Source organism: Daktulosphaira vitifoliae, unplaced genomic scaffold (assembly GCF_025091365.1).
Source record: "Daktulosphaira vitifoliae isolate Bord-2020 unplaced genomic scaffold, ASM2509136v1 Scaffold_519, whole genome shotgun sequence".
Lineage (NCBI taxonomy): Eukaryota > Metazoa > Arthropoda > Insecta > Hemiptera > Phylloxeridae > Daktulosphaira > Daktulosphaira vitifoliae.
In genome coordinates, this window is record NW_026100084.1 from 1 (window position 1) to 8,461 (window position 8,461).

Genomic DNA, 8,461 nt, shown 5'->3' on the forward strand with positions numbered 1-8,461 from the left:
AAATAATACATTTATTTTTGCTTTATAAATTTTTTTTTCAGAATTCTTCTGACAGAGAACTAATGAATACTTATCAGGTGATTATAATTTATTTTAATTATACCTTGTATTGTTTAAGGTGTAACCGAAATTTCATAGATAATAATAAATAAAAAATTCTTTTGTTATATCAACTATGCACCGTTTACATAATATTTCTTTAATGTAATTTAAACATTTTTTTAATTTTACTAATTTCTTGTTCACGCAATCATACATTCATAAATGACAAAAAATATTGAATTTATTTTAACTCCTACACAAAGTTGAGAAGATATTGATTTTACAGTTTACTATTTTACTGCTTTTGTGTTTTCCGCTACTTTTTTCAACTATTAATAGAACAAAAAAATAATAATAATAAACACAAATTAATATAATCTCAGTTTCGCATGAAATTTTTCCCATAAAAAATATAAATAATAAAATCTATTAATTTCTACTAATTTCTACTAATTTTAATCATCTCAAAAAGGAGGCGATCGAAAAAATCTAATTGTAGATTTTTCCCTGTGGATAGGGAATAAGAGTTGCAGTGGTGCATGTTGTTTGCTGAAGATATAGTGTTAATAGGAGAAAATAGGGAGGAAATTAATCAAAGTCTAGAGGTGTGGAGATCAGCTATAAATTATAGAGTATATAGAGTATGATTTGACAAAGGAAACACGAGGTAGGTGTTGTGTATTGAGTAGTGATAAGCTTTATGATTGTAATATAGTAGTAGTTTCGGTTTACACCCGGCCCAGATAATATGTAACATACGCGCAAGTGTCCAATTATAATGTAAGTTTCATCAATACAGTTTTCTTAAAAATAATTACGGTGTTGATTATTTCACTAAGTAAACCCGCAAAACATTGGTCCTTTGGGCCAAATTGAATGAATAAAATTATTTATTTTGGGTAGTGCGTTATTCTAGTAAATGCCAACCTCGTAGTAAAGAGCGATCTTGACTTAAAAGTATTAAGTCGAATTTTGGGTTTGAACTCATGCGTTCAACTCTATTGTGCGTATAAATTTTCAACTTGAATTACTTGAAAAAAAAGGGATTAAGCAATACTAATTAAGGTAAAATATTAGTATATTCATTTAAATGTGCATATTTTGAATACAGTTGTTTTAATTTAATTGCCTAAAAATACTCGTGCGTAAAATCCATTTTGTACAAAACACCTTTGTTGGTATTGTAAATTATATTGGAACAAAGAGAGCAATAGTGTAGAAGAAATAATAGGCTAACAGGCAATTCTGTTTCGGCCGTATTATTAGCGTGTAAAAATACAATGGCTGAATTAGCGAGTCTTATCTCGCAGAGAGTGAAATTGAAAGGCTGCATTACTAGTAGGGCTAATTGAAACAGCGATAAAATGAGCACCAATTTCTATACCACAGTTTTCTGGTTCGTATACCGAGTGGTCCGCGTTTGAAAGAATATTCAAAGCAATTGTGCATGAAAACGCGGCCTTATTGGACATACAGCGGTTTTTTACCTGCGATCATTTCTAACTGGAGAGGCGGCCAAGGTAATACATAGTTTGAAAACCACTGTGGCGCAATATAAAGTAGCATGGAGTAGGCTAACGGAGCGCTATAACAACCGTTAAGTGCTAATTCAAGTTCACGTGCGCTCTCTGTTTGATTTGGAGCCACTAAAAAGAGAATCGGGTTCTGCGTTACGTGGGTTATCTGACACAATTGTCAATCATATAAATGCGTTAGAAACATTAGGTCAAATGCCCCAGCACTGAGGAGCCATTTTAATACATTTAATTTTATCGAAACTAGACTCAACTACAGTGCGGAAATGGGAAGTTTTTTCCACGGAAAAAGAAGAACCAGAAGTACAGACTCTTTTAAAGTTTTTGGAATCTCGTTTTCGAATTTTAGAGGCTGTTAAAATGGGAAAACAGGAAAAAGAGTTCAAACAGCCTATAGCAAGAAATGAATTTGTTAGGTCTAACGGATTTGCAGTTACGAGCGAACTAAAATGTTTTGTTTGTAAACAAGTGCATACGGTGTATAAATGTCCGACACTTTTAAGTCTAAGTGTGAGAGAGAGAATTAAAAAAATAACTGATTTAAATCTCTGTAAAATTTGTTTACGAGTGCATGCAGGCGAACGATGTACACAACGGTGGTGTCCTAAATGTTCGTAATCGTAATATTACATATTCCGTGGGAAAATAAGCAAGTTAATGACGTGCCCGTATTGCGCTCATCCCCAGGTGATCAAAGTGAACGTCAAATGGAAAAAAATGTAAACAATAATACACCGTCAACCTCGTCTTTGTTTCATACACGCACGCGTCAGGTCAATACATAGATTCTTTTATCAACTGCTACAGTAATAATTTATGATTATCAGCGTAGGCCTCTTTTGTGTTGTGCATTATTAGATAGTTGCTCACAACATAATTTTATGACTGAGTCAGTAGCGCACTCTTTGAGATTAAAGCGCCGAAAAACGTTATGCGTTATCGAAAGCATTATTACCGCTTCGCATACGTCGTCACATATAATTTCGACTACTGTAGAATCACGTGTATCTAAATACTCGCTCTTATTGGATTTTTTTATTTTACATAAATTAACAAGTAATTTGCCAGCTAGATCGATCAGCACTTCTTTATTAAATATACCTAAGGAAACAATACTTGCTGATCCGTCATTTAATAGTCCAAATTGCACTGATTCAATTTTGGACGCCGAAATATTCTTTAATTTGATTAANGTTTTGGGCGCCGAAATATTCTTTAATTTGATTAAACATTGTCAAATTAAACCAATGGATAGCGGCCCGGTGTTACAAAACACCCATCTCAGATGGGTGATCGCCGATCCGGTTCCAGCAACTGCGTTAGACAAGCAAGAGCGCTGTATGTCGGCGGTAACGACAACCAAACTGGCAAAAATTAGTGAGCTTGAAGACCAAATGGCACAGTTTTGGAAACTGGAAGAGGTTCATGCTAAAGCTCTTTATTCATTACAGAAGAAAATGTGTATGAAACATTATAAATTAAATGTTCGTTGCTCAACGAATAGCAGATTTACAATTGTACTACCATTTAAAGACCCATCTATGCTGGGTAAATCATATCACATGGCCTTGCGTCGACTTTTATCTTTAGAAAGGCGACTTCAGGCTGACCCTCAGTTTAAAGTGTCGTACAAAAAATTTATTGACGAATATATCATGCTAGGGCATGCAGAAAAAGCGCGATCGTCGATAGAAAAAGAGCGTTGTTATTACATGCCTCACCATGCGGTAATTAATGAGCACAGTACGAGTACGCGGTTGCGAGTGGTGTTCGACGCAACTGCGAAAACAGACACAGAGGTGAGTTTAAACGAGGTACTACTGAAAGGCCCTGGTATTCAAGAAGAGTTAGTTACTATAATGGCGAGATTCCGTACTCATAAATATGTCCTGGCGGCGTACATTAAAAAAAAAATGTACCGGCAAGTGTGGGTATCGAAATCGCAATGTGATTATCAAAGAATATTATGGCGAGGAGATCCTAGCCAGCCTATTAATATTCTTTGCCTCAAGACTATTACCTATGGAGTGATAACCTCTTCGTACTTAGCGGTGGCTTGTTTGGAGAAGCTGGTCGCTAAAGAGATGGAACAGTATCCTGAAGCCTGTCAATCAATATGTTAAGATTTTTATGTTAATGTTTTTTTAGGAGGAGTGAACACGAAGAGAGAAGTATGTCAACTACGTGACGATCTAATTACCGTTTTGGGTAAAGCTGGCTTTGTATTGAGTAAGTGGGATAGCAACGAATCTGGTATATTACTAACTAGTTTAAAGCATTCTGGATATCAACATGATAGTAATACAGTACCACAAAATATAGTAACTAAAATATTAGGTATGTACTGGAACAAAAACAATGATTCATATCAGTACATGATAAAAAAATACAATAAAGATGTTTTAATTGCAAAGCGTTCTATTCTGGCTAAAATAGCGGTAATTTTCGATCCGTTAGGACTAATAAATTCAGTAGTCATCATATTTAAAATTTTAATTCAAAAGTTATGGCAATTAAATATCGGATGCGATAATAAGGTACTCAAAAATATAGAACGCGAGTGGAAAGAAAGCCGTGAAAAATTATGTGTAATAAACACATTATAATACAAAGGCGAGTAGTCGGTGACGACAGTATAAGCGAGATTGTGGTACACTGGTTTGCGAAAGCGTCACTTACGGCGTACGGTGCATGTTTGTACTTACGTGTTATACAAAACTATAGTCAGTATGTTGTAAATTTAATTTGTTCTAAGTCTCGCGTCGCCCCGCTCAAAACTGTGTCACTGCAGTGACTCGAACTGTTAGCAACCGTATTATTAGCACGGTTAGCAAATAAGTATGGGCGCAGTTTACGATTAAATATTTCTAGTTATTTTTATAAGTCCGATTCTACAGTGGTACTTTCATGGATAAAATCGCCGTCAGCTTGGTGGAAAACGTTTGTGGCCCACAGAGTAGGAAAAATACACGAGCTCACATCTATTGCATAATGGCATCACGTACGTATTACTGACAACCCGGCGGATGTGGTCTCACGTGGCATTTACCCACTTCAATTAAAGAATTTAACAATGTGTTAGAGGGGACCCAGTTGGTTAGTTTAGAAAAGTTCTGAGTGGCCCAGGTCAACTTTTGACGAAGATCGTCGAATAGAAATATCGACAGCAGAGCGCGCAACAACGCAAGTTTTGGTGTCGGCGGTTAATCATAACTTGTCAATTTCAATATTCGTCACTAACAAAATTGCAACGCGTTTTAGCATATTGTTATCGGTTTGTGAATAATGCGTTGGCTAAAATACGTAAAGTATAGTATCAGTACGGACTTGTGCAGATTGGTGAAATTGATAAGGCGAATATATGCATAATAAAAGTTATTCAAAAGTGTTACTTTGGTGAAGAAATACAAAGTATTCAAAAACTACGTACAATAAAATTAAATTAAATCCGCTCTTAGATAAGAAGGGCGTCCACAGGGTGGGCGGTCGTTTACGAAAAGCGGTTCATTTGAGTCCTTTATAGCGTCATCCAGTTATATTGGCGGCTAAGAGTGAATACACGACATTAGTATTTGTTAACGAACATTTAAAACTTATGACATGACTGTTCTCACGCCAGGACATTTTCTCATTGGCGACTCTTTAAATTCATAGCCAGAGCGTGATGAAACCGCTACAACACCAAACCGACTTACGAAGTAGAGAAAAGTGGTGCAGTTGTCACAGCAGTTATGGGTAGTATGATCACGAGATTACCATCAACAGTTGCAAGAGCGATACAAGTGAATGTCGTCTTCTGGTCCTCGACTACAACCATGGATATATTGGTCGTGGTTATCCGAGGAGACAATGTACCTTTTCTAAAATGGACCCTGGAGAGAGTCAGTGTCACTGAAGGAGCAGATGATAAGAAAAGGGTTTAAGAATAAGTAGGAGTAAGACAGAATATATAGAGTACAAGTTTGATAAAGGAGAACACGAAGTAGGTTAAATAAGGAGGTCAGTGACAATAGCGAGGACGTGATTGGAGAGGTGGAAAGATTAAAGTATTTAGGATCAGTTGTGCAAAAGAGCGGTGGTATTGACGAGGATATAAGACACAGGATTAAGTGTGGGTGGTTAAAGTGGAAAGAAGCGTCTGGTGTCTTATACGATAAAATAACTCCAATGAGGCTGAAAGGTAAACTCTACAATACTATAGTGAGACCAGCTATGATGTATGGTTCAGAGTGTTGGGCGGTTTATAAGAAAGTAGAGCAGAGATGAGAATGACAATCGTGAATAAGATGAGAGAAAATAGACTTAGATGATTTGGTCATGTTATGAGGAGAGAAAAATCGGAAGCCGTAAAAACAGTTGTAGAATGAATGTTGAAGGAAGAAAAGGTATAGGAAGACCAAAAAAGAGACGGAGAGATGTTATTGAATGCGATATGAGAACAGTTGATGTGAGAAAAATTATGGAACCTTAAGACTTTTTTTTTAAATAAAGTCTATATTGTATTATTATTACACAGTTATATTAAAATTATTTTTGTTTTATACATTTTTTTTTAGTATTTATCTCTCGAAGATATAGAAGAATGTAGAGGTATACTCAATAATNATTTATCTCTCAAAGATATAGAAGAATGTAGAGATATACTCAATAATAATAACACATTTTGTACTGAAATTATAGATGAATTCGTAACATTATTAAAAAGACATAAAAAGGTTAATCAAAAATTAAAACGTAAAGTTCATCTACAAATACTTAATGAGCCAAGTAAATATGTATATGTTTTATGACAATGACCACAGTAAACTACACTTGTTACACAAATTAAAATTAATTTATTTTACATCCCTATTTTTTGGAAGTATTCGAATTTATACAGAGCGATAATTTTAGCGTAAAAGATGTGGGAGATCGTGTCAAGGGGAAATTTATGATAAGAGTGGCTGACACCAAGTAGTTGGGATTAAGGTGAGTAAAAAAAGATATATTTTCATAGTTTTTTTAAATAATATGCTTGAATATAAATATTTATCAATTAAGTTATTGAATCATTGAAAATATTGAATAATACAATGTAATATGTAAATGAACAAAGCTGGGCAATAATTCGTTAAAAAGTTAAATTAATTTAATTAAGTTGTTGTTATGTATTTTAGTAATACATATTTTAAAAATGAGTACAAGTTAAGTTATTTCAATAAAAAACTTTATTTTAATAATAATCATGAGAGCTTCTGCTTATTANCCCCGTAAATGGGGGAAACCTCCAAAATATTACAAATTTAAAAATCGCTAATTTTCGAAATTTTTTAAAGTTTTTTTACTTAAAATTGCTACAACTTTTTTAAAAATAACTAAATCAATTTAATTTTTTTTTATATAGATGCATTATATCATTACTTTTTATTTAGTATATTTTTTTTATAAATCTGACCCTAGACCTGCCCACAGGGGGGATTTAAAATGACAACTTTTTCACAAAAAATTAATTTTTTCAACATGACTTTTGAAAATGTTCCGGAGAGTCTGACACTTTTATATATATTTTCAATTAAAGCTACGGTAATTTACTTTTTTATGAAAAAAAAAAATTTTCGACGTTATTTTATCTTCACGGTGGAAATGGCTACCGGATGCTATTTTTGTGTGAAAATTTTCGATTTTGTATTTTACATTTTTAACTTTATTATGCTATAACTTTTTGAAAAATGTATGGATCAATACAATTTTTTCATGATAAGTAGTATTTATATACATCTTTCATTTGACATACTGTTTTTTTAAATCGGACCATTTCCCTTTACGAGGGGCGTTCAAATCTAAAAAATGCATGTAGAAAGTAGAACTTTTTCAACTTAACTTTTGAAAGTGTTCTGGAAAGTCTGACACTTTTATATATATATATTAAATTAAAGCTAATATAATATAATTTATTATGCTAAAAAAAAATTTCGGACTTTATTTTATCTTCATGGTAAAAACAGACGTCAAAGTTGATAAAAAAAATACGATTTTTGTAAAAAAATTCTTTTTTATATTTTTAACTTTATAATGCTATAACTTTTTGAAAGATTTATGGATCAATATAATTCTTTTTTTTGTAGATGAATGATGTTTTTACCTATCATTTGGTATATTTTTTTTTATAAATCTGACTTTTTACCTGTCTACAGGAGGATTCAAAATGACAACTTTTTCGACTTAAATTTTGAAAGTGTTCCGGAAAGTCTGACACTTTTATATATATCTTAAATTAAAGCTAATATAATGAACTTTATTATGGAAAAAAAAAATTTCTTACTTTATTTTATCTTCAGGGTGAAATTGGCTACCAAATGCTATTTTTGTGTGAAAAATGTATGGATCAACATAATTTTTTGATGAGAAATAATATTTTTTAATAATCCCTTTTTCATTCGACAAACTTTATCTGAATCAGAATATTAATAAGGAACTAGCAGATTATGAAGCTTTTGGAATAATACACAAATTTTTTTAAANAAGCAGATCATGTTGCTTTTGGGATAATCCACCATTTTTTTAAAATTAAACACTATCTAAAGATTTGCATCGAAGCGTTTTTTTTTTATGGTGATTTTAATCACTGTCAGATATCATAATACTTGATCCAACTATGCCACGTCACCACTGTGCCGTGTTCCCCCCTGCTGGGTTTTTATTAATTTCATTGTTTCTGAAATAATTTATTCATAAATGACAATGTCAGTATGTGTTCAGCGTTTATAATGTTAACATTGTTTTCGTAATACGTATCCACAACTTTTCAGTAATTTTTTGTGGCTTTTGAGCTTAATAGTTTTAATATTTTTTAAATTAATAATATTTTTAATATAGTTTTAATTTTAAAGATTATGATACTCCTA

General features: G+C 32.7%; 1 long non-coding RNA gene across 1 annotated transcript; it reads left to right on the plus strand.

Moving 5' to 3' along the window:
* The first annotated feature begins 34 nt into the window (after positions 1-34).
* LOC126909543 (uncharacterized) lies at positions 35-6,658 on the plus strand. The gene is made up of 4 exons (XR_007705056.1): positions 35-77; positions 6,134-6,167; positions 6,216-6,344; positions 6,471-6,658. It is a non-coding gene; the product is annotated as an uncharacterized LOC126909543 (long non-coding RNA).
* Positions 6,659-8,461: the final 1,803 nt, after the last annotated feature.